Source organism: Sciurus vulgaris, assembly GCF_902686455.1.
Source record: "Sciurus vulgaris genome assembly, chromosome: X".
NCBI lineage: Eukaryota > Metazoa > Chordata > Mammalia > Rodentia > Sciuridae > Sciurus > Sciurus vulgaris.
In genome coordinates, this window is record NC_136471.1 from 132,575,948 (window position 1) to 132,601,405 (window position 25,458).

The 25,458-nt window shown below is 52.8% G+C and overlaps 1 protein-coding gene across 4 annotated transcripts in view; it reads right to left on the bottom strand.

The window, feature by feature from the left end:
- Positions 1–25,458, bottom strand: part of TBL1X (transducin beta like 1 X-linked) — a 187,039-nt gene that overhangs the window by 141,857 nt on the left and 19,724 nt on the right. Inside the window, exon 1 of one of the 4 annotated variants that reach the window (XM_079123188.1) lies at positions 20,805–20,857. The exons of the other annotated variants lie outside the window; for them this stretch is intronic. The gene's annotated coding sequence lies outside the window, so the exon portion shown is untranslated. Of the gene's footprint in view, positions 1–20,804; positions 20,858–25,458 lie in introns of those variants that run through there. 4 annotated transcript variants of the gene reach the window in all.

Genomic DNA, 25,458 nt, shown 5'->3' on the forward strand with positions numbered 1-25,458 from the left:
CAGAGCTTCCCCAAGGAGGAAGTTTTCCAAGCACCTCCCTGTTGTGCATTCCTGCTCAGCAGAACTGGATCAGGACACAGTTAAGGGCAGGCAGGAATGTTCTGCAGAACTGACTGTGCAGGTGGGAGAGGAAGCCACTCGCTCCCTCCCTCCCTCCCTGCACCCACACGTGGCCTGGCCTGGTGGCTGTCCCCAACAGGAGCATCGATCAGTACATTACCAACCTGCATACCCAACTCCCTCCCTCCTCCTACCTGGTTCCCTAGATCTTATTGTAACACATTGTGGACGTTTATTGGTTAAATAAAGCCTGTAACAGCTTTATTTAACCTGCCATTAACTTCGCCTTTTCACACCATTCAGTGGTGGGTTTCGGGGTTTTTGATTTGTTTTGCTTTGCTGTTTGGGTATATTCTCAGAGTTATGGGACCACCAAGTCCAAAATATTTTCAAAAACTCCCCGTGGCCCTGGGCAATCACTCCACACTCCCCACCCCGCCCCTGGCAACTGCTCATCTACTGTCTCCTGGGAGTTGCCTGCTGGGGACGTCTCCTTTGTTACTAGTTCAGCTGCCTCCCTGCCAAACCCACATGCTGAAGTGCAAAGCTCAGGACCTCAGGAGGCAGCTGTGTACGGAGATAGGTCTTTTTTTTAATATATATATATATATATATTTTTTTTGTTTTTTGTTTTTTTTTTTTTTTACTTGTATGTGGACATAATATCTTTATTTAATTTTATGTGGCACTGAGGATCGAACCCAGTGCCTCACAAGTGCTAGGCAAGCGCTCTACCACCGAGCTACATCCCCAGTCCCTGGAGACAGGTCTTTACAAAGGTGACTGAGGTGCAGTCCCCAGGTCCCCAGGGTGGTCCTGACCCCAGGACCTTGGGACATGCCTGTGTATGGGGACAGGTCTGTACAAAGGTGACTGAGGTGCAGTGAGGTCCCCAGGGTCGGCCTAACCCAACAGGACTGAGGTTCTTGTAAGAAGAGGAGATGAGAACACAGACGCACACAGAGGGACGACCCTGTGATAATGACCCTAAAAGTCCAGGAGAGAGGCCTCAGGAGGAGTCCTTTGCACCCCTGCCTGGACCTTGGACCTCCAGCCTCCAGGACGGGGGAGAGTAAATCTGTGGTTTAAGCCCCTCAGCTTTGGTGCTCTGTTATGGCAACCGTGGTGAAACTCATAATTGCTCTGTCCCTCTTGCTGCTGGGGGCGGGGGGCGTGGCAAGACAAGGACACAGGAGGCGCAGAGAAATGTTTCTCTAATTCCCAGACTCAAAAGACAGAAAGGCAGAGGTTCCAGACCCTTTGGCCCTTACAGAATTTAAAAGAAAAAGTGGGGGCTGGGTTCGTAGCTCAGCTGCAGAGCTCATGCTTAGCATGCATGAGCATGAGGTCCTGGGTTCAGTTTCCAGACTCCCAAAATGTGCATTTGTATATCATTTCTCTCCAGCTTGATTCTTCATGCACAAGCCGCAGAATTACAATTTTACTCCCCTCCTCCCAATGAAAATCAGTTAAGGCTCAGATGCCCAGGATGGAGGAAAAATGAGTTGACAAATGTAAGAACAGAAACAATCCAAGCTTTCTGGGGAAGGGGTTCCCATTTTGGGCTTGCACAGAGATTCAAATGCAAAGCTAATGTGCACAAGGGGCTCCTGAAACCAAGAGCAACAGGTGCTTCCAGAGGGTCGTCAGCCTGAACATACTGATCTGCAAGTGTCTCAGAAGGCCCCTCCTCTGTAAGGCAGGCCAGACGCCTCTTCTTAACAATGAGGATGCTAACAGCGCCTGCTTCCCAAGCACGAGCAACAGCTCTGCTGGCAGCTACTGAGGGGTTTATAAGCACAGTCAGAACCAACCAAGATCTACCACCTCTCAGGCAAAAAACACCAACACACACACACACACACACACACACACACACAGTGCTGGAAAGTAGCTCAGTGACGCTCTGGTTTCACCCCCAGCACTGGGGAAATAAGGCCAAAGTACCCAGAAACATGGGAAATGTGACCCACGGGCCATCCAGGACCCTGAGCGCAGTGGGCTCTGCCTGCTCCCCACACCCTCGCGCTCTCCTCTGGGGACGAAGCACTCCAGTCTCCGCTAACTCCATCTCCCTGTCCCTTAACAAGAGACCCACCTCTGCCCACGGCTATCTCAGGCCAACTACCACCTCCAGGCAGCCTCCCGGGACCTCCCACTTTCCCACTGCGGCCAGAGAACTGTGGACCCTGGTGGCAGCGGCCACCAGGGCAGGTGCCTCCTTCCAGTCAGTCCAGCAGTTCACGAACTCTAGCATTATTTGCACAGCTTTAAAAAATCCTGATTGCAAAGCACTCAGACCTTCCTCACCAGAGCTCTGCAGGCCACCTGGGGGCGGGGAAGGCAGGAAGCCAAGTGCCCCTCCTCTCCAGGTGCACCCCCACCTCCTCCCTTCCTGGCCAATCAACAGGAGGGCTGCTAATAGGATTACCCCCAGTGACCCAGCAAAGCTCCCTGCAAGCACTTGATTAACACCACAGTTTCTAAGACTGGGGGACCCCAGATGCAGGAAGCACCCCAAAGCCATGAAACCAGGTTCTCCATAAGCAGGAATCAAGCATCAGAAAAATCTGTCAAGCTCCAGGGAGACCTCGGGTCAGCAAGGGTGTGGTCCCAGGGCAGGATTAGGATTAGGATTAAAGTGCTGCTGGAGCGCCAGGCATGGGGCTAAAGGGCAGCTGACCTGTTGCTCCGCGGGAGGTCCCCTACCACTAAGGCCCTTCTTGCAGGGCATGGGAGAGGACAAAAGGGTGATCCTGCAGATGCAGTGAGTCTAACAGGAGCCCCAGAGGAGAAATCCAGGGACAGATGCAGACAGGGCTCACACCTCCAGCAGAGACTAAGATTCTGGCACTGTCACATCAAACCCAGGGGAGGTTTGAAAGAGGTGAACACCTGCCTCCCATGGGCATTCAGGAAGGGTTTCTGAGGGAGGGAATGGGAGATTCTGCAGGGAGAGGCATCAGGGGAAGACCAGGCAGGAGCTCCATGCTCCCTCACTGGGATCTGCAGTACTCTGTAGCTCCCCAGTTCATGACCACACACTCTGCTGTCCTCTAGCTGTTTGCCTCCTCCAAAACTTATGTTGAAACTCATCTCCAAGGTCACATGCTGATGGGATCTGGAGTTGGGGCCTTTGGGAGGTAATCAGGATCAGACAAGGTCATGAGCGCAAGTCCTCTTGATGACATCAGTGGCTTTATAAGAAGAGGAAGAGAGACCCAAGACAACGTGCTTGCTGTGGCTCACCCCAGGAGGCACTCTACCACCTCAGCCTGCCACCAAGAGAGAAGGTGCCAGTGCCGTGCTCTAAGACTGAGAGTAAACCTCTATTCCTGATGAGTTACCCCGTCTATGATATTCAGCTACAGCAACAGAAAACGCATCGTGATGCGCGCAAAGACACACATCCCTCTTCCATAGTACCTGCTGCCGGTCTGGGAGAGCTGCACCAAGAGCACTGATAAAGCAACACTGGGGTGTTACCTCTTTACGTGTGTTATTGGTTCCAAACACCTGGGCGAGGGGTGCTGGGGACTGAACCCAGGGCCTTTGCACATGATAAGCATGGGCTCTACCACTGAGCTATACCCCCCAAGTCTGTTATTTCGTATTTGGCGGTGGGGGGGCTACCTCTAACTGAATACATTTAAGAATGCAACGGGGTGGGGGGAAGTAGGGATTAAGGTCAAATGGTAGAAAGTGCCAGTTAAAAATACACGAAGACCGGGCATGGTGGTGCACACCTGCAATGGCAGTTACCGAGGAGGCCGAGGTAGGAGGATGGATGGCTTAAGCCCGGGCAACACGGCAAGGCTCCACCTCCAAAAAAAAAAAATGTATTTCAGGGGAAAGAATCCAGAACATCTTCATCCTGTTCCTTTTTTTAAGATTTCACAGGTTGACACCAACCCAGATAAATAAACAATCGCAACGGAGAGACAAATATAATCCCTTAAAACACGACGAGCCAAGGAGTTTTTCTCACCTTGTTTGAAAGAAAAATGTAAATATTTTTTGAGGAAAAACGTGGGGGGAAACCAATGCAGAACATTCTTTAAAGAGCACTCTTCTACAGCTTTAAAGTCACCAATCATGTAAGCACATAAAATCGTGTGATACGACCTGTTCATTAAAGTGCAAGTGTTGGGATAAATTGAATCCTAAACTATCACTTACCCAGACAATAATTTCAAATTTAATGACTGAATTTGCTCTAATTGCTTTTCGACAGTGCCGGCAAAATTTAAGGAGGCTCTTCATTCCTGCCAATTTACAAGAAGCAGGCACATGGGATCCAGTAGGGAAAAAAAATCACTGCACTGAAAGTTTCCTGGATGCAGGGTCTTCCCCAAGGTCACGCAGACCCAGCAGTCCTGCCATATCAAAAGCAAAAGAAGCGGACAGAGACAGGACCCCCTGGTGACACAAAAATAAGAGCTGGCTCGGAAATGCATGCTCGTTTTTGAAAATGTCAACTGTGAAAAGGATTCTGCAGCTCAGGTTTTACGTGGACGTCGTGAGTCTTGGGGGACCCGAGGAATCCCTAAGTTCTTTCCCCCAGCGCGAAGTTCCTCTGCTTTCAAGGGTTCTGCTCTCTGCCCTACCGGGCCTCCCTCCAGACAGCCACTCCTCTCTCCATGTCCTGCAGAGAGAGCACCCAGAGAAGCACCCAGGCTTCCCAGAAGGTCTCCGCCTGAGCCTCGTCCCTAAATGCCACCCACAGGAAACAAGCCGTCCAGCCAGCTCAGCCCTGGCTGCGCTGGCCAGTCCTGCAGGACTTCAGACCACCTTCCGCGCCCTGTGCCTAATGGGATCAGAGGTCCACCCTGCCAGGAGCCCTCCATCAACAAGGGCACCACACAGACCCAAGGCGGCGAACTAGCCATGAAGGCCCTTGAGGTCAGCTTCATGGTCCACTCGGCCACGCGGTCTGCCCTACAACTAGCCATGGCGTCCCCAGGCAGCCACCGGCCATGTGGAGATGCCAGGCCTGGCTGTGTCCCCCAAAATCCTTGATTCTGAAAGACGGTCATGGGTGTTCCTCACGAGCTGACAGAGCAGCGACACAGAGCGTTACAAAACCAGGCTCTAGGTGCTTCTCTGTGATTTAACTTTAACAAGTCACGCGCTAATTTTGAAATCATTTTCCAAGAGAAACAGATCAACGGAACAATCAGCTAGCCTTTCCACCGAGTATTTTCCAGTGCTGGTTTCCAGAAAGAGCCAGCATTGTGTGGAACTGAATTTGCTGCAGGGCATGCTGCAGCCTGGATCCCCTCCGGGTCTCTTCCCCCGACGGGTGGCAGGCACTGCCTGGGTCAAGGCATGCCCCCTTGAATGGTCCACAGGCTCCAGGGGCTTCAAAGGCTGCGTCCCTTGCCTGAACTTGACTTGGGAAGGTCAAGCCGTCCTTGAAGCACCTTGTGGGCAGCTAACCCTGAGATGTCCTCACAGCTCAGCTCCCCAAATGCCCAGCCCTGCCTCCTCCACCCCACCAGCCGCCTCCCCAGCTCAGGACCCAGGGAGCCTCCCCCAGGAACTGCCTGAGCTCTCATCTCCATCTCCGCCCGCAGACGGAGACCTTCCCAGGCCCTGAGGGGCCACCTGGACCCCAAGGAGAAGCAGGAATTGGCAAAGACAGCCCTGGGCACCAAGCTCACTCTCATCTCCATCTGACAGCGGCTCCCGCTCCAGAGATGCTCCCTGAATTCAAGATGCCACCACACCGCGCACAGTGTTCCAGGGTCCCCAAAGAACGCCTTTCCTTCAGCTAGGAAATGAAGTCAGGCCTGTTCCCGAGGCTTTCTTCTGAGAGGACAATTCCCAGGGAAACTCTGAGAGCTAAAAATGACCCTCAATAAAACCAAAGAACGTACTTGGTGGTTTATCCAAAAGGTGGGATCCGAATAAAGAGAACCAAGATTCTGACACAGGCTGAGCTTTGACGACGTCAGGCTAGTGGAATAACCCTGGCACCACAGGGCGACACTGCGACCCTACTTCTGTGCAGCCCCTGTAACAGTCGGTGCACACAGAGGCTGCCCAGAGCTGGGGCACAGGCAAAGGGGAGTTACCCCCTAAGGGACCAGGGCTTCCGTTTGCAGAATGAAAAACTCTTGGAGGTTCAAAAGGTGGTGCTGGCTGCAGAGCCAAATGTGACATGGGAGCACCTGAGTGCCCTGCAGCTTTGCTGGCACACTACCACATCCGTGATTTCCCCACTGCCCATGGCAGCAGCTTTGGCCACACGGCCTCCAGCAATCACATGGCCCTAAAGACCCCAAATTCTTACCATTTGATCATTTTCCCAGAAGACCTGCTGACCCCAGACAGAAACATGAAGCCGAACTGCCCAAAAGCCTTTGTAAAACATTTGATTTCGGTAACTAAATATGACCTGAAGACAGTATGGTCAATCATCTGAGAAAAGAGAAAAAGTCACACTACCATTAAAGCAATAGAGACGAGATCAGAACAGCGACTTTCTTTGAAGGACTCTCTGCACAGTACTCAGGACTGCCGTCTTCTTTCCCAGATAATCCCTCTCACCCACCACAACCAAGTGCTGTGGGCTGAAGGGACATAGCAGCAAGCACAGGGCTGCTGAGGACCGGCCCCTTCACCTGGAGGACTCTCGTCCACGTCTCCGTCCTGACTCCAGAGAAAACGCCAACACCGAGTGGCAGCTTTCCAGTCTGGTCCTCTCAAGATAAGGCTTTTCCAAAGTTTTGAGGACAGGGTGAGCGGCTGGGTCCCCGTCACGATTCCCGTTGAACATGACCTCCCTTTGATACCAAGGAGTGATCCTGCCTGCTTTTCAGTCTCTGCCTCTGCCATGAGTCCATCAACTCCAGGAGGAAGCTGAAGGTCCCTTATCCAAAATGCCTTAGACCAAAGGTGTTTGATTTCTGATTTATGCTTCTCTCACACACACACGCTTTACACACATCGCCTGGAGGTCATTTTCTACAGTATTTGCAGGGTATCTGTGGTACCAGGACTTGAACCCAGGCTCACTCTACCTCTGAGTTACATCCCCAGCCCTTCTGTATTTTATTTTGAGCCAGAGTCTCTAAATGAACCAGGCTGGCCTCAACCCTACAATCCTCCTGCCTCAGACTCAAAAGTCACTAGGATTATGAAAGCACAGCACAGCTTTCGGGAGCATGTGCTTTGAACTGCGATCTGTGGCATGAGGGTTAGGGTGGGACTGCCTATTTCTGATATTATGGCAGCGCTCAAAGTTTTAGATTTTAGAGTACCTTGGATTTCAGGTTAGGGATGCTCAAACACAATTTCCTTTTTCAATAAATTCAGCACTTTTGAGCAAGGACAGTGAGCCCAATGCACATCAACTCTGGACAATGCACAAGTGTGCACACAACATGATACAGATCACAGGTGAGCAGATGCAGCTGTGGTCACAGTCAGTCCCCACCCCCAGCTTTGTGCATACAGCCCAGGACTGAAAAATGGATTCTAGGATTTTTTAAGAGATTGGTGGGTGAAAAGACCATCAAAGGAGAAATAATCTTCCACAAGACCTGAAAAATTATTTGAAGTTCGAATTTCAGTGCCCACAAGTAGAACTTCATGGGGACCCAGCCACACTCAGGCAGCTCTATCAGTCTTATTTCTGAAGCAAAATTAAGACGGGGAAACTCCCCAACACACAAACATAACTAGATCAGCCTTCTAGGCAAAGTCCACATACAGCAGTACACAGGATTGCAACAAGAAGTCTCTGGGAAAAGATCTCCTCTGTGCAGACACGTATGCGATAGTTTCGAAGACCAGATCTGTGCAACAAGTCCATCTCTGGCCCGCTGGTACTGTTTTCGTGTGCCCCATGGACTGGACACCCACACACATTTCACGCACGGTTAACAGGGCCGTTTTCTACCGCTCACAGAAGTTCCTCCACAATGCAAGAAGCAAAGGCAAAACAGCACTCAGGAGACTGAAACGACTTCTTCCACTCACGCCTGGGGAATTCCTTTTTACAAAGCAAACCTCTGCCACGTAAATCCCAGCACACACATCTCCCTATTCAGCAACAGGGACCATCTGGATTCTCCAGGGAAGGCCCAGGACGGACCGGCCCATCAGGGGCTCAGGGAACACCCCGCGGCATCTGTGGCTGCAAGTCAGTGCAACATGACACACCAGGTCTAAGCAGGGGAGAGAACGTGCATCAATTCAGACACTCAGTCTATAAGCACCACTCTCTGCAGCCCGGGCCAGACCCTGGTCCACCTAACCCTCCCTCTAGAACATTCCCCCAGGCTCCGATGGCCAACTCACTTTCCCTGTTGAATCCCTCCAACTCACTCTCCAGCAAGCATCTCAAGGAACGCATCTGAACCTCCCTGCCCCGCCCTCCTCAGCACTGGAAGGTAGAAGCTGTTTTTTTGACTTCTTAACATCGCCCAGGGTCATGGGAACAGGACCCCTGCCAATCTCTCCCCAGCTTTGCTCTTCTACTCTGGCCCTCTGCACAAGCCAAACACTGGCCAGGCCTCCTTGCCCTTCATCCCTCAGATCCCTTCTGTTAGGGTTTGGATGTGAGGTGTCCCCCAAAGCTCATGTGTGAGACAATGCAAGAATGTTTGGAGAAGATTGGGCTACAGTCTTAACCTAATCAGTGAATTATTCCCCGGTGGGACTGAGTGGTAACTGGAGGCAGGTGGGGTGTGGCTAGAGGAGGCGGTTCATTGGGGGTGTGGCTTTGAGGTATATGGTTTGTACCTGGAGGTGGAGTCTCTCTCTCTCTCCTTTATCACCATGTGGGTGCTTCCCTCCGCCACGATGTTCAGCCTCACCTTGAGTCTTGAGGACCTCGAGCCTCGAGGAATGGAGCCAGCTGCCTATGGACAAAGATCGCTGAAACCATGAGCCCTCAAATAAAGTTTTCCTCCTCTACAGTTATTCTGGTTGGGTCCTTTTAGTCACAGCAGCGAAAAAGCAGATGAAAACACCTTCCTTGGTGGCCAATGAGGATGACCATCCCCCGGTCTCACGGCACCTGGATTTCTGGGCGACCCTCATCACTGAGGTGACCCAATACATCTGTGGCACTCACGTGCATCTCCTTCCCTCTCGCAATGAGCAGCGCAGAGCAGAACACCACAAACCTCCTGTCTGGCTCACTACCATCTACTTATACCTAGGCAGAGGCTCTGGAGAAGACCTTGCCAATCTGATGTCTGCTCAGCAAAGGGGTGAAGGGGTTGGGGGGGTGAGAAGCCAGGACATTCAGGGACGGGGAGGAGGGACTCGGGGTGAAGGTAACAGAAGGACAACAGAGTCAGTCCTCCCTCCTGGCTGGAATGTGCCCCGGCTCATGGGGTCCCCAAATGTGGAGGGTGCGGGGAGCAGCCTGATTTTCACTAACCCTTCACGTGACTCCGCGGCTGATGCAGGCAGGCAGTCAACCTCTGGAATTTGCTTACCCAGGACATTTTCAACCCTAGGAAGGGCAGACAGCCTCCCATCACTTTCCGGGTATTTCGGCCACAAAATACTGCCGACATTCATCACTACTTCAAAATTGCAGTAGGTAGGGGTGAAAGCCAGTGCTCTTTAAAATGGTTACAGAGCACACAAGAGAACTGAAAGCAGGATCCGGAAGAGGAATGTGAGCACCCAAGTTCACGGCCGCCTTATTCACCAGAGCCGAAGGCTGGAAGCAGCCCAGTTCTGCAAGCAGATGAGTGGATGCCCACGAGGCCATCTGTCCATTCCACGGACTGTTACTCAGCCTTAAAAAGAAATCCTGGCACCTGCCACAACGTGGGCAAGCCCCGGGACATTCTGCCATGTGAAGTAAGCCAGTCGCAAGAATCAATCAATACTCTATTTTTAAGAGGTCCCTACAGTGGTCAAATCCAGAGAGAGAAAGGAGGAGGGGGCTGCCAGGCGTTGGGGGAGCAGAAACAACTCTAAGCAACTCAGCAAGACCCTATCTCCAAATAAAATATAAAAAAAAGGCTGGGGAGGCGACTCAATCTTTAAGCGCCCCTGGGTTCAATCCCTAGTACCAAAAAACACACCGATTCTGGGACTCTGATGCTTTGCTAGGCTGCTACGAGGAGACCATGCACAAAACAAAGCAAACCACAGCAACCAGAAAGGTGAAGGACCCGGTGTAAGAAAAGGGGATGATAAAGAGCCAGCCAAAGACTGTTCAGTCTCGGGCACAAAGACTGCACTTATGGTCACGGTGCGGGAACCAGCTTCTGTCCTCAAGCCTAGGGCTACTCTGCCATCGGTGTTCTGGGAGAGAATCCTGGGCAGCAGGTAGTGGGCAGCAGGCAGAAGGCAGAGTCCCAGTGGAGACCAGATGCTGCCCAAGGGCAGAGCTGTCCCAGGCCACCCCTTCCCACCCAGCTGGAGCAGAGGCAGGGGCAGGACCTGGAAGGTGTGTGTGTGTGGGGGGGGGGGAACACCACAATCAAAAGTTCCCAGAAGAACTGGCACAGGACTTCTTTAAAGAAGGCTCAGACTCCCAGGTGACACCCCAGGGCTCAGGGCAAGAGGGTAAAAGCAAAAAGCAGAGGAACCTTTCTTTGAAGGAGAAAGAAACAGGGCCACAAGCTACTCGATCCAGAACAAGGTCTGGTTTTGCTTTTTTATTTGTTCTAATGAGCCGTCCATGACAGTAGAAGGCATTGATGCATTTTGACAGATCAGACATAAATGGAGTGCCATCTCTCATTTTTCTGATTTACATGTTGCAGGATCACATGGCCATGCAGTCACACATGCACATGAGTCATCATGTCTGTTCATTCTACTGTCCTTCCTGCCCAACACCCTTCCCTCCCTTCACTCCCCTCTGCCAAATCTAAAGTACCTCTTCTCTTCCCTAGCCCCCACCATTGTGAATTAGCATCCACATATCAGAGAGAACATTCGCTTTGGTTTCTTGGATCCCACTTTAAATAATGCCTGGAGCTTCAAGAGTGAAGAACAGAAGCCAGGAAGCACGAGTCTGGCTTCCCCTATGAAGCCTACCCTTTCTACTAAATCCCAAACCACACGACCTTGCTGAGCTCACCAAACTCAGCCCGGGTTTCCAACTCGCCACAGGTGGACACTTTATGAAGGTCTTTTCCTTTCAAGGCGAGGTGTCAACAGCTCCATCAGGAGCTCGATAAGAGCAGGTCTGCGGAGCGGGGAGCTGAGGAAGTGGACGGAGGGAGGAGGAGAGGGGGGCCCTGAGGTGCTGCAGTCGGGGCACTGCTCCCCAAGCCCAGGGGCTCAAACCGGCTTCTCCCACAGCGGGCAGCAGGCAGAAGGCAGAGTCCTAGAGGACAGACCACTCAGGGCAGGTCCCTAGGAATTACCCTGCGGTTGCCAGTCCAGAGACTCCGCCCAGCTGGGCACAGGAGCAGGAGGAGAGACCCGCTTATCACGATGAGCAGAGGCCCAGTTCTGCTTGGAAACAAGCACCAGCCCTTCTCGGCCACATAGGTCCCCTGCCCCGGCCTGGCCTCCAACACAGTGTGGTCTCACCTGCCATGGCATCCTGACCTGACTCACTGCCAAGTCTTCTGCTCAGACCACCTACCAGCCCCCATCTCTCCCTGCACGATGTGCCCCAACTCCCTCCCCGCCCATTGGCCTGCCCGTCCCACACACTGGCCACCAGCCAGCCACAGGGAGCCATTGACATACACAGTAACACTGAATGGAACTCAAAATCCACTCTGTTGGCGGTGCCAGCCGCATTCCGAGGGCCACATACCACACTGGACGTCACAAAAGGAGCCCATCCCTTGTCCTCATTAGCCTGCCCTGGTTCACACTCCAGCGCCAGCTTCTCAAAGGTTTTGGCCGGTCTGGGTTCTTTCTTCCTCCTTGTTAGTTCAAACTAGTTCAGCCGAGCTCTCCAACAGACCTTACCCAGAGCAACTTACTACCCCTAGTACAGCCTGAAAGCCCAGCTCCCCTCCAGAGCAGAGGGTCCCCCACCTCCCTGGCTCCCTGGAGCAGAACCCCAGTCTCCCTTAGGAAAAGCCAAGACCTTCACGCTAGATCACCTCCCGGCGGGGCGTTTCAGGAGCCCGAACATCCCACCGCCACCCACCTCCTGTCTCTCAGAGGCAACCCCCTGCCCTCTCCTTTGCCCAGGCTAACCCAGCCCTGCAAGATCCTCCGTCTGCAAGAAACACGGCCCCACGCACCACCCTCCACGGAGGGGTGTGCCACCAACTCCACCTGCTCACCCGCCGTTCCCTTCAGTCCACCTTCAGCCCGCTGCAGACGCCTCGCTCCTACCTGGAAAACCAACGTGGATTCTCCAAGTCACCTGCAGCCTCTGTCCGCTAAATCCCGCCGCTGCCGCTGGACGCTGCGGGGCTCGACCTCTGCCCATTGCTCTGGACACTTTTTAGGAGCTTTCAAAGACACACCCTGCTCCAGCTTTCTCCCTGGGAGGGCTCCTCTCCCAGGGCATCTCACAGACATTTCAAACTCCCAAGCCCAGAGCTCCCTGCCCCTTCCAAGCCCACGGTGAATGAAATGGACTCTGCCCCTGTGTCCTGCAGCCAAGAGACCACAGTCTCTGGGGGAGAGACTGGTTCTATTCATTCTAACACTGGGGGCCCTCAAGAAACAGCTGCCGAATCCAGTCCAGTGGTTCTTGATCTTCAAGTGTGATCTGACTGCTTGGGGTCATCCGTGCATGCGTTCCAGTTTGTGGCTACATAAAAGGAGGGTGTGGGGAGAGGATACTTGGAGCAGGCGGCAATGGAAACCAGGGACAGACGCAACAGTTCTTGGGTGAAGGCAGATCACAGGCCCAGCCCTGCACTTCCACTTCAACAGCCAGGGCCCTCATTAAGAACACCGCGTTCCCATAAACTCCGCTCCTACCGAGAAACATTCCAGGCCCCGGAGATCCAACCGCCGTGTGCCCATCTGCACTGAAGTATTTTTAGCTCTCGTCCCAGTAGGGCAGGAGAAACAAGAGACTTCTCACTCTACGACTCTCCTGGCAGCATTTAAAATAGGTTAGCATGAAAAATTACCTAGGCTGTCACGGCTGCTCTTGATTTCTAATTTTTATTCCCTCTCCGTCGCACTTCCACGCCACACCCCCACCAGGAGCGGTCGACACTGGCCTCCAGCTCAATGCTCCCAGAACTCAGGAAGAACAGCGGGAGAAGGCAGGCACCTGTCACGGACATCGCGATCACTGTGGAAACCTGCCTCTCTGTACGCACATCAGAAAAGAGGTGGCTTCCAGGAGGACTCCAAGCCACCACCTGCTCTGCACTCAGGAATGACCTTTCTCCCAGAAGCAGCGTTAGGAAAATGTGCTCAAGTTCCCAGCGAGGCTGCCAAGACCTTTCAGAGCCCACGGCATAATGGAATTGTCAATCGGCCACGAGAAAGAGGCAAGTGGTAGACCCTGCGGGGGCAGGTGCGCATGGTGGCTGCATACGAGTGTGTCAAACATGGATGATGCTTCTGCAGGCAGATGTGTTCCACACACCAGGGACAAGGTGGCAACCGAGGGGCAGTGCTCCCCTGCTCTGCAGGAGAGCACCCACCCAGAGCAATGAACTCAAGATCAAGGGGTGGGCTTCCTCCTCGGAATGCTAAGGGGCACTGCCCCAGAAGCACTTTCAGGAGGACCTAATAAGAACGTCCCCTCAAACCCCAGCCTTGCCTCCTCCCAGCTACGGGCCCTGCCTACACCTCCACACTGACAGGTCTCTGCCACCACCCAGGGGGGCTCTGGGAAGCCAACCCCAATTCCCAGGGAGGAAGCACAGCTGTGCTTGGCTGTCCAAGGGAAAGATGCAGGGAAAGCAGGCAATGAACAATGGCCACCCTTTGGAGGGTCCAGCCTCCTCCCTTCTCCCAGCCCCAGACCCTCCCTTGGGCTCCGTCCTCTGGTCCCAGCTCTTCTTTGATAAAGCCAGTAATCGTCGCACCCAATCCCAAGGCACCAATAACGGATCCAGTTGAATGGATTCCAACCGGGATGAAATTTCATTTCAGATCAAGCACCCTCCAATGGCAGGACACCAGGCTCTGGCAGGCAGGCAGGCAGGCAGGCCAAGGTGGGAATGGGGAAGAAATGAGCTGCGAGAGAAAGAGGTCCTACTGACTATGCAGACGAAGCCTGCGGAGACCCACACTGGTTCTGCAGAGGACCAGAGGGGAAACCGCACAGGCCTCCCTGGGCAGTGGGACTCTGCTGTGAGGGTCCCAATGTGCTTTGTAACCAGGAAGCAGCCACACAGGATAGGTGAATACTGGGTGAGGCTCTGCTCCAACAAAACTCTGCGTGACGCTGCTCTTGGAATTCCACATCACTTTCAGCTGTCCCCAAGTATTCTTTTTTACCACCATTTAAGCATATAAAGCCACTCCCAGGTGGCCAGCTGTACAAACCCAGGTGAGGGGCCGAATCAGGTCCCTGTCTTAAGCAGGTCAGTCTCCAGCTCTGGCTGCAAGATGGTTTTGGAATTGGATGCTAATGTCCTTTTTTCAAGGGTCCCAAGGGACGCTTACCCTTACACTGCTGACCCTCGGGCTCCCTCGGGCTCTGTGGAATTCTAAGAACGCATCGAGCCACATATTAGCGCGTAAAAACCTTCTAGAGTTTGGAGAAGTGCCTCAACACCCTAAAAAGCACACGTAGGCTTTGAAATCACGTGGGCCCACCTGCGACTCCGCTGGCAGCTGCACCGGTCAGAGGTGCAAGAGCCCATCCTGGTCACTGCCCTGGTCTGTTTGCCCACTTACAAAGCAGGAGGCATCTCTCCAGTGATACTCTGTCGATGTGTCCTGTCAGCTCAAAAGCTCCTAGCCTACTATGGCCCCGCAGCAGAGAAAAAACAGGCTCTCAAAGAGGGTTCTGGTGACAAGTCAATCCTGATACTGCTGTCCTCTGCCCTCTTCCAGGTGCGATTCTACACCCCGGAAGTACAGTGTCAGATGTCAGCCTAGGGACCTGACGGTGGCAGAGGGTGGCGCAGGTTCAAAGAGCAGAGAGAGTCACCAGCAGGGCAGGACGCTCAGGTTTCCCCTGCTGGCAGGTGAACTAGGAAGGCAACCGGTTCCACCAGGGCTGCCCCTCCCCCAGCTTTCCTAAGCCTCTGACTGTCTCCACTCTGTTGTCACCCACGTTGCGGGAGGCTCCTTGGGAGCATGTTTCTTCTCTCCCTTGTGCTGGTGACCATGCAGCACTTACAGCTCACAACAAAGATGCCTCCTGATCAAGCGGAAACAAAGCAGCAGAAGATGGCTGTCCCTCTAACACCTCTCTGGACATCATGACTGGCCAGGCTTTGCACCTGGTGTGCAGGTTCAGGTATTCCTTATTTCAACCAAGGACCAGGCCAATCCCCCCAAACTCGTGGCAAAACTGCTGAGTACTAGCAATGACCAAATGACCACCTGAACATCCTCGGCTCTTCAGAAAAATCACTTCGACCAGACACGTGCTTTCGGGTTACAAAGCCACACTTCCTGAAACGGAAAGCCATGCCTGCTGCTCAAAAACATGTGCTCTCCGAGCAGGAGGCACTGACCGAGAAACCGCTCCTTGTAGGTCCCTCACCGTTCTGCGCAGACCCCCTGGGCCCGCCCTATCATCACAGAGGGTAAAGGATGGGAGACAGACAGGGGCTTCGTGCCTGCGCCCGCCGAGTGGCCACCTTTACCTCTGCTGGTGCCCGAGAGGCTGTGCCCTGCCTAGTGTTCCTGCGTGTGCGCACGCTATCTTCTAGCCCTGGAGCATGCTCAGCTGGCCACTTCTTCCTCTGGCTCCGTTTTGCTCTGCTGGGGGAAGGAAGGAGTCTGACACTGGGGAGTGGAGACGCTGCCCCCACTTCCTCCGACACCAGCCTCGGTTTCACTGTCCCCGTGGACGCCTGGTTCCTGACTGTGCGGACGCGAGATAACAGGCGAGAACACTCTCCCTGGAACCCATCCATCTGAAACTGTCAACTCCACAAGATAAGTCACCCGGCGACAGCCCGGCTCTGTCACACGTGGTGTTTTCAGAGGGGTGCAAAGCGAGGTTCCACCTTTGTTAGACAGTTTACTTGGGGCTCTGAATCGCAGTGCGTACCACTCAGTTCACGCCTGGAGCCCCGGACATGATGGCTTTGGTACCTCTAATAAACAGCTGGGCAACCGTCAAGACCACCACCCATTTCAAAACCTGTCCGTCGATGCTCATGGCTGTTCCCCTCCGCAGTCCCGCCCGTCCCCGCCCCAAACCCCCAGCTAGGCCACCACCAATCTGCTTCCTGTCTCCACAGACAGAGCCAACCCTGCTTTGACACTCCACCCCAACGCCTCCTCTGTAAATGTGTGACAGGCTCCCGGCACCCACGACCTTCACAAGCCACTTCCGGGTCTGGTCCTATCTCCCTTGTGCAAGCCAGTCAGCGACTCTGGCTTTGGTTTCAGAAGTCACACTGGCTTCTAGATGCTTCACTCACCGGCACTTCTCAGCCCCCCCCCCCCCCCAAAGCAACTGTACTCACTGCTCAGCTAGCGTGGGTCCGAAATCCTGGCTGGCGGGTGCTGGATGACGTGGCTGCAGGACGGAGATGGAGAAGTGCCACCTCTGCCCCACACCGGGAGTTAGTCCTTAACCATCTCCAATCTCATCACGGTGACAGCAAGAGGTGTGGAAGAACCTCACCCTGCCACGCTTCCTGTGGATGTGGGAGCGGGTCTGTCCTGAGAGGAGTTTCCCACTCCAATCTCCTGGAGGCAGGTGGCGAGCAGGGCCACACAGACCCCAAAGGGAGGTCTCCCCGGAGCTAATTAATACCAAACACAGTACGGCGATCACTGAAGGGGCAGGAAAAACACTTCATCCATTTGCAAAATAAATAACATATGGACACATTTAAGGGCGTGAATCCAGGGCAAGCGATGTCAGGTCATGTAGTGTTCATTTTACAATTTTATTGTTGTTCTTTCTTTCCTGGTCATCGGTATGCCTAAAACTAATTTCAGTGTTGGAGACGAAGGAAGCATGCCCCGCACACAGCGTGAGTAGCCATGCAGCTGGCTTTAAGGGTGGGTAACAACTTCCCCTGTCTTCCTGTGCTGCTCTCACAGCCACCTGGGTCTCAAAGAAAGTCACCAACGAATCCATGCAAGAACAGGTGAGGAGCCAGAGAGAGTGGCGCATGCCGGTCGTCCCAGCAACTCAGGAGGCTGAGGCAGGAGGATTGCAGGTTTGAGGCCAGCCTGGGCACTCAAGGAGCCCTTGGCTGAAAATTTAAAAAGATCTTAGGATGTAGCTCAGTGGTAACACAGGTGAAATCGAAGGAAAGTCTGCAGATGAGTTTACAGTTTGGCACCAGGAACGAGTTTCTGGTCTTTATTCTCTTCTCTTCCAGGGCCTTCCACTGATTGTTTGAGGCCCACCCACATAATAGAGGATCAGGTGCTTTACTGAAGGTCTACTGATTTCATCATCAATTACAACAACGCCCTGGTGTTTCACCAAATCTAAGTACCATTATCCAACCAAGCTGACACACAAAATTTATAATACTTACAGCAGCCACAGACAACTCATAAATAAGTGGGCGTGGCCCTGTGCCAAAGAACGTTGCAAAAACTGGCCGAGGACAGAATCTGGACATGGCCCCACAGGCCGCAGCTGGCTGACTCTGCTGTAACGTGCCCTCCCCTGCGTTGCCATCTTCAACTTTCTAAAGCCCTGCAGGATTCCACCCGCCTGCTCAAAGGCTCTTAATGGCTCCCAGGGCTCAGAGAAAGGGTCCTGTTCCCCAGCCCCACTTCTCAGCTTAGCTGGTCCCTGGGACAGCCTTCCAGCAGGCTGGCTCCCAGCTGCCACCAGGAGCCCACTGCGATTTCTCCACTCCAGCCCAGCCCATCCGCCCTCCAGTCCAGGGCCTGTCCCCTGTGGCACCAGGGCTCACAGCAGGCAGCCTGCGGGGCCCGTGCTGCACAAGGCAGGCTGTGTCCTGCATCCTGCGTCCTGGTCTCTTTCCACTCAAGGCACCGGCACCTTCCTTCCAGTTGTGACAACCCCAGCTCCAGCCAGTCACTGCCAAAGCACAGGAGGAGAATTTCAGGGCATGTGCATTACATCTGAACGGAGGTGAGGAAACGATGCGCTCAGCTGTGGCTCTGCCTCAGAAGCGCGGACCCAGCTCTGCAAGACGCAGCTTCCACACAACTGACCTCACGCGGGCGACGGCAAGAACAAGTTCCTTCTTGCTCCCCACAAACACAAGGACAGTACCATCCACGCAGCCCAGAGGTCTGGGGGCGGCTACGATATGAAGTGAGCTCAACAGTGACGACGGGAGAGGAAAGACCAGTCAAGATAGGACACCATCCATCCAGAGCCCGTCTCAACTTCGTCCCAACATTCTTCTAAGCAATCCTCCAGTAATCTTGATTCTTTTCAAACAGCTTTCTGAAGGCCTTGAACAGCAGAGACTGAAGGAAAACAGACGGTCCCCGGTGCTCCAGGGGTTTTCTACCCGTCTACACCCGTGGAGCAATTCGAGGGCGCGGGCAGCGTTAGGCACAGCAATGTGAGCAAGACGCGGCCGGCGGGAGCTTGGGCTCGACTCTGCACTGGCTGCGGTGTGCACGAGTTTCTGGACGACAGGTCCACATGAACTGGAAAAAGCGGGAGGGGGAACGGCCTGCGCTCAAGACATACAGTCCACCAGGCAGGGGGAGGGCAGGTGGCAGTGGCAGTAACCGTAACCAAACCTGGACACACTGGGTGACGTCACAGGAAAGGCGTGTCTATCTAGAAGGGCCAGATGTCAACCCCACGGCTAGCCACCTGTGCACCATGGCTACCATCCTGGACACCACACAGTTACAGGAAACTGAACAGTTACGTTCTCCAGGCGGCTCCCAGAGGAGGCTGTGGCCACGGAAGGAGGAGTCAGGGCAGGAGGAAGAACCTCGCACGCAAGAATGTCCACCAAGGCAGTCAAGTCTGCTGTCCTTCCACGGTGACCCGACGCTCTGCAAGACACATGACAGAAACTTTCCTTCCACCCTCACGGACACCTAGGGACAGCGGTAAAACAGCAGCACACCTGGCACCTGGCGGTGTATAACATCAGCTCGTGACCCTACCACCTTCCTGTGTAGAGGAAGGCCAAGGCATGCTGAGGCTGACGGGACTCGCCTGGGGAATTCCAGAGCCCAGGGTCCTTTCCTCAAGGCCAGGGGCAGTCCAGAGAGGAACCCTCGCCATGGTCCTCAGCGTCTGCTCCCTGCCCTGCAATAGCAGAGCGAGCAGCCCTAGGTGCACACAGGTGACCACCAGCTGCAGGAGAACCGGGGCCCTCCCATCTTGCTCGGGTGCACGTCTGCGGTCCAAGCCAGCAGGCGCCACTCTGCTAACTGCTCCATGCTCGTGGGATCGGCTTTCACTACTAGTACCCAGGCTGGCGACACCTCTCGCAATGCTCACTGCAAGGTGACACAGGAGCAGAGGAGCTGCTGGCCTCGGCACACTCCCATGGCCCGTCAAGGACAGACAGTACAATGCCTGCTCTGTAATGAGGAAGCAGGGACTGGGAGGCCTCGGATGTTGCCCAGGCACACAACTGGGATGGAGGGGGCAGAGAGGAACCCAGGGGGCTGCCTGCAAAACCTGTGGACTACCCCTCACTCTGTGGGTCTCGGCTGATAACACGCTGATGTCAAAGGACACACAGTTTCGAGATGACCGTGCGTGCCAATGTCCGAGAGTCTGCGTGATCATCTTGGCCAACTCGTGGCCGACACAGGAAGCAAAAACTTCTCTAACTTACGGCCACTTCCAATGGCAATAGTAATAGTGCCTTTCCTTCCCCAGAGTCACAAATGTGAGTCTTCCACGTCTCTTCCCTCCTCTTCCTCAGACCTACCCCTAAGGGGCTGACCACTGCCTGAACCAACAGTTACCTGGTCACTAGATTATCCAGACACTCTTCACCTCAGTATAAGGTCACAGTCCAATAAACCATCCACACTGAAAATATGCTAAACAGAAAATGCATTTACGACCCCAGAGCTGCTAACGAGCCTGCTCAGCAACACAGCCCCCTAAGGTGTCCAGCACTGTGATTAAAATTCAAACTCCAAAGTTAAGTTTCTACCACACGCAGATCACTTTTGCACTAATGCAGAGTCAAAAGCTCGCACTGGAAACATCACCAAGAGGGGAACGACGTGCTTCGCGTTCGCCCGGGAGAGGTACAACGAGAAGCACAGGAATCGTGAGCCTTTAGGAGGAGAGGCTGGCCAGCTCCAGCCAGACCACAAGGCCCCAACCACTGAAGAGGGCTGGGGAACCAGTGAGAACCTCGGAAGGCTTTGCTGCACCACATCAGCATCAGGGGCCACGGCTGGCCATCGGCGCAGCTCAGCCTCAGCCTGTGAAGAGTGGGCCTCGGGGAAGCCACGCGCTCCACCAGCGTGCTCCCGCAAAGGACCACGGAGCAGCCCCACTCAGGCCCACAGGGGTCCGAGTGGCCCAAGGGCACCTACCTCTGCATAGGCTGTAGATCTGCCGCCTGTCCTTCCCCAGGAGCGTCCCTTGGAGCCAGCAGCGAGCCCAGGAAGTCTAAGGCGGGAAGAGGCCGAGACAGGAAGCAGCAGTCTGTGCCGGAGCACCGCGGCTTCCAGATCCCTCCTTTCAAGGGCGAAGCAGATTCCTGCTCCAGCTAGAACTCCACACCACCTCACGCTCAGCCACCCAGCACACTTACTCCACATGCACCTCGAAACGTAGCCCTGTCCCATCTCCTTCTCTCCTTCTCAGCAGACAAACACAGATGGGTTTACTGGACACCCTGGCCCGGCTCCCCTGGTGGCTACCCACCATTTACCAAACCATCTGCAGGTGTATGTGTTATTGAATGATGGACCTAGAGAGAAGAAACCAAACCATCGCTCCAATAAAAGACTAAAAACAAAAACTCAATCTAAGCAAGTTTTGAAATCACCTTAGCTGCAGACACTAGACGGAAAGCAGGATGCAGACGCCCAGAAGGAGTCCTGGACTTAGGATCAGGCCTGGTCTTTCTACAGACATGGTTTCCTTCCTGGGGACACCGGCTGTGGCACCTCTGATGTCACTTCACCTGTCCAGATGCCTGTCTTTTCAACAGTAAGACAAAGAGTACCCTATTTCTAAGAGTGACGGACGGATAGATCCAAGTGCAACAGAGCAAAGAGGATTTCTAAAGTGAAACTACGATCCATACACATCTGTCCAAACCCAAGAACACAACACCAATGTGAACCCCAATTTTAATGATGTCAGTGTAGGGAGAGTCCCTGATTGTAACAAAATCCCGCTCTGGTGGGGGCTGCTGTGCATATGGATGGACAGGTGTCTGTAGGAAATCTCTATACCTTTTGTGCATACTGCTGGCTTGACCAGCAGGTGCGAGACCTGGAACCACAAAGTAAGAAAAAAAATCTATTTAAAAGCTTGGAGAGGATTGTGTTCTATGTATAAGCAATGAACAATAGAAAATAAAATTAATAAGACACCATTCATGAGAATTAAAAATAATACATATGCAATGGAATATTACTCAGCTTTAAAGAAGAATGAAATTATGGCATTTGTTGGAAAATGGATGGAGCCAGAGAATATCATGCTAAGTGAAATAAGCTAAACCGAAAAGACTAAAGGCCGAATTGAATGTTTTCTCTGATATGCAAATGCTAATTCACAATAAGTGGGGTGTTAGGGAAGAATAGAGTTACTTTATATTAGGTAGAGGGGAGTGAAGGGAGGGAAGGGGTAGGAGAGTGAAACAGACATTATGACCTCATTTACATGTATGACTGCATGACCCATGTGATCCTACAACATGTACAATCAGAAAAATGAAAGATGACCCTCCACTTATGTATGAGCTATCAAAATGTATAAATGCATTCTACTGCAATGTAGTTAATTAGAACAAATAAAAAAGTTTTTTTTTTCTTTTAAATACATCTGATATTTTAAAATAAGAATCACAGCTGGGCATAAAGGTGCAGGCCCGTAATGCCAACAATTCAGGAGGCTAAGGCAGGAGGATCTCAAGTTTGAGGCCAGCCTCAGCAACTTAGCGAGGCACTGTCTCTAAAAATAAAAAGGACTGGGGGTGTGGCTCAGTGGTAGAGCACCCCTGGGTTCAATCCCCAGTACCCCACGTAAAATAAAACCAGTCACAAAGAAGTGCTATCATTACAACTCAAGTTCCACCTCACATGATGCTCCAAAATCCTAAACGACTTGTCTCCCTTATCAATAAGGGTGTGTAGAAAACAAGGTGAGCTTCCACTTATGAAGAGAGACGACATCAGGGCCCATCAGCTGTTACAAAGTGGAACTTTAAAAATGAGTGTCAGTCTGCTCTTCATTGCTGTGACAGAATACCTGAAAAGAACCAACTTAAGGAGTTTATTTTGGCACATAGTTTCCCAGGTTTCAACCCAAGATCAGCTGGCTCCATTGCTATGAGCCTGTGGTGAGAAAGAACATCATGGCGGAAGGGCACGCAGCCAAGGAAAGCATCAGCTCATGGCAGCCAGGAGCAGAGAGAAAGAGAAAGGGGCTCAGAACAAGACACACTCTGTGAGAGCACAGCCCAATAAGCCGCCTCCTCTGGCCAGGCCCCACTTTCCAGCGGCACCACAGGCTGGGGACCAAGCTTCTAGCAGGTGGCCTTTGAGAGACATCCGTGATCCAAATGACAACACATCCTTTGGACAGCATTCTTTTATTTGCATGTTCTGATACAGTCATAGCCACTCAATCAACCACCCGTCTGTCTGTCATTCAAAAATACATGAAGGGCTGGGGGCGGGGTTTGGCGGCAGAGTGCTTGCATCACAGGCATGAAGCTGGGTCCCATCCCCAGGACCAAAAAAGTGCATCGGTGACAGCAGGAGGGAGGACAGAAAGCAGACGGCGGGTGTGGACCCTGCAAGCCAGGAGCCCATGGCGTTCACACTGGGCTCTGCCGTCCCCACTGAACGTGAACAGCCTTCAGCCTCCCCAAATCACTGCACCTGAGGGCTTCCCCTTTCACCTGAGGTCTTTTCACAAACCAGACTGCTTCTGGAATTGACCTACGTGAACCCTAGATAAGAAGAGGGAAGTTTCTTTTCGATTCTTAAAAATGGACCCCACTTGGGCAGGGTTGTAGCTCAGTGGTGGAGCGCTTGCCTAGCACATGTGAGGCACTGAGTCCGATCCTCAGCACCACATAAAAATAAACAAATAAAATAAAGGTATTGTGCTCATCTACAACTAAAAATAAATTTTAAAAAATGGACCCCACCACACGAGACACCACCCGCCATTTATCAGTTGCCTGTTTCCAAGGACAAGCAGTCCCATATTAGAGGACAGCCATATGTTTCTCATCCATCCTCCAGCAACCGGTCCTGCAACCCGGAAATTTTAAATGCAGGACTTCAGTTTTCAGCACTCCGACCAAAAATTGCAGAAGTCATGAAGTTCATTCTCATGACTAAAATCCCACTCACACACACACACCACTGACGCCACCTCATGAACTCAGCAATCTGTTTAAATACCTCGGTTCCCTTCCTGTCCTCGCCAGCATCCTAACAACCACCCCGCAAGCATCCTGATGCCAGTGAATGGCTCCCATCAAGGGTCAAGTCGTATTTCGGATGAGGGGCAGTGGACTTTTTTCTCAGGAAGCACAAAAGATGCAGCCTGTCAATCTCATTTCCAACTGTCCTGGGTGGAGACCTACCAAGCTGATAGGATGCAGCAACTTTTGATCAAAAAACAACAGCTTTTGCAGATGTGAAACATACTTAAAACTGAAATGCACAGGGAGAACACAAAACTCCCCTCCCCTTTCAAGAAAGAGTCTGTAAATCCGGCAAGGCTAACTCCCCTGGGTGCTTCCTGAGCCTCCCGCTTTCTCCCTCACTAATGGGCAATCTCTGCCCCAGCCTCAGGGGCCAGCACTTCATCATCCATGCCTCCCTGGTGGTCCTAGGGCTGCCTTATTCAGTCCTGCTCTGCTTTTATCACCCACAGGCCATCTCCCCCTTAAGACACCTGCGCACCAGCTCCCCCCATCCCCTCAATGTGTGATTTCCAGAGACAACAATGACAGACACCCTTATGTTAATGTTGACTGCTTTCAGATCCGCAGGGTCTTTCTCAAAATGCAAACGTGCACGTGTGTTTACACACATGAACTGTGCCGCGGTATTCAGATCCCCTAGTTGCAAATTTACCGATTTGCTAAAAGTTATTTGTAGCTCCAAAATCAATACCCTGGCACTTTCGTTCAAGGACGTTCACAGAGAGGCCAAAAGCATGACGCAATGCAAGTGGTCCCAGCAGAGGTCAAAACGAGGTCCGTACTCTGCAAAGCAGTGTCCCTGGCACAAAGCCCCAGGTCCAATTCCCCTCTTCCCAGGGGGGTAAGAGGTGGCATCCTTTGGGCACACTATGCATTGCCATGTTTTGATTTTTGTTCTTTCTGTGCATGATTTTGCTGTACAAAATGAGCTCCAAGCAGGGCACTGTAATGCTACCTAGTGTCTAAGCACAAGAAGGTTGCAGAAAATCTGTTTGCTAGATGAGGTCTCCTGGGTGTGCATCCCGACCAGGTCAGCCAATCCATCAACGGAAGCACACATACAAACAGGCGCCCAGAGAGCAAGGTCGCAGACCCAGTGACACAAACACATTGTGACCAGAGGTTGAAGAAGCTTGATCCGTGTTCTCCCCACAGGCAAGGCTTCCTATGAAGTCACACACACAGAACGTAACTGCCCTACAGCAATGTGACATGGAGACTCAGTCGAGGTAATCCTCGCCACGCAACCTAAAAAGACCTGAACCATCCTGCTGTGTTCATATTCTAGAGACATCCTTGGAGGACAGCCGCCATCAATCAGCTCTCTCTCCTCACCTTCTTCCCTGGCTGTATTCCTTTTCATCCTTACCTCCTAAATTACGGCTAAACAGTCCGATGGACTGGCCACCCTGCTCTCTGCCCACGGCTCTGTCATACAGGTCAAATTTGGTTAAAGTGAACATCAGGAGTAGCCCCAAATGGAAAAAGCTGGAGCCAGAGAGAAAGAGACTGTAGACCAAGGACGGCGGAGATAACTCCTTTCCCTCCACTGGCTGATGTCTCTGGAGCCCATCTGCCACACCAGGTGTCCCTAGATTTCAGGATAAGCTTTAGTATTTGTCTCCCATCTTCTAAGAGGGAAACGGATGGAAAAAATGTAGAACGCAGGGCAAGCAGCAAGCGCTGGTTACGAAAGCCGCCCGCCTGCTAACGCCTTCTTCCTGTTTTACAACTCCTGAGACCAGATGTGGAAACATTTCCAAGAAAGCGAACGAGCAACAGGAAGACT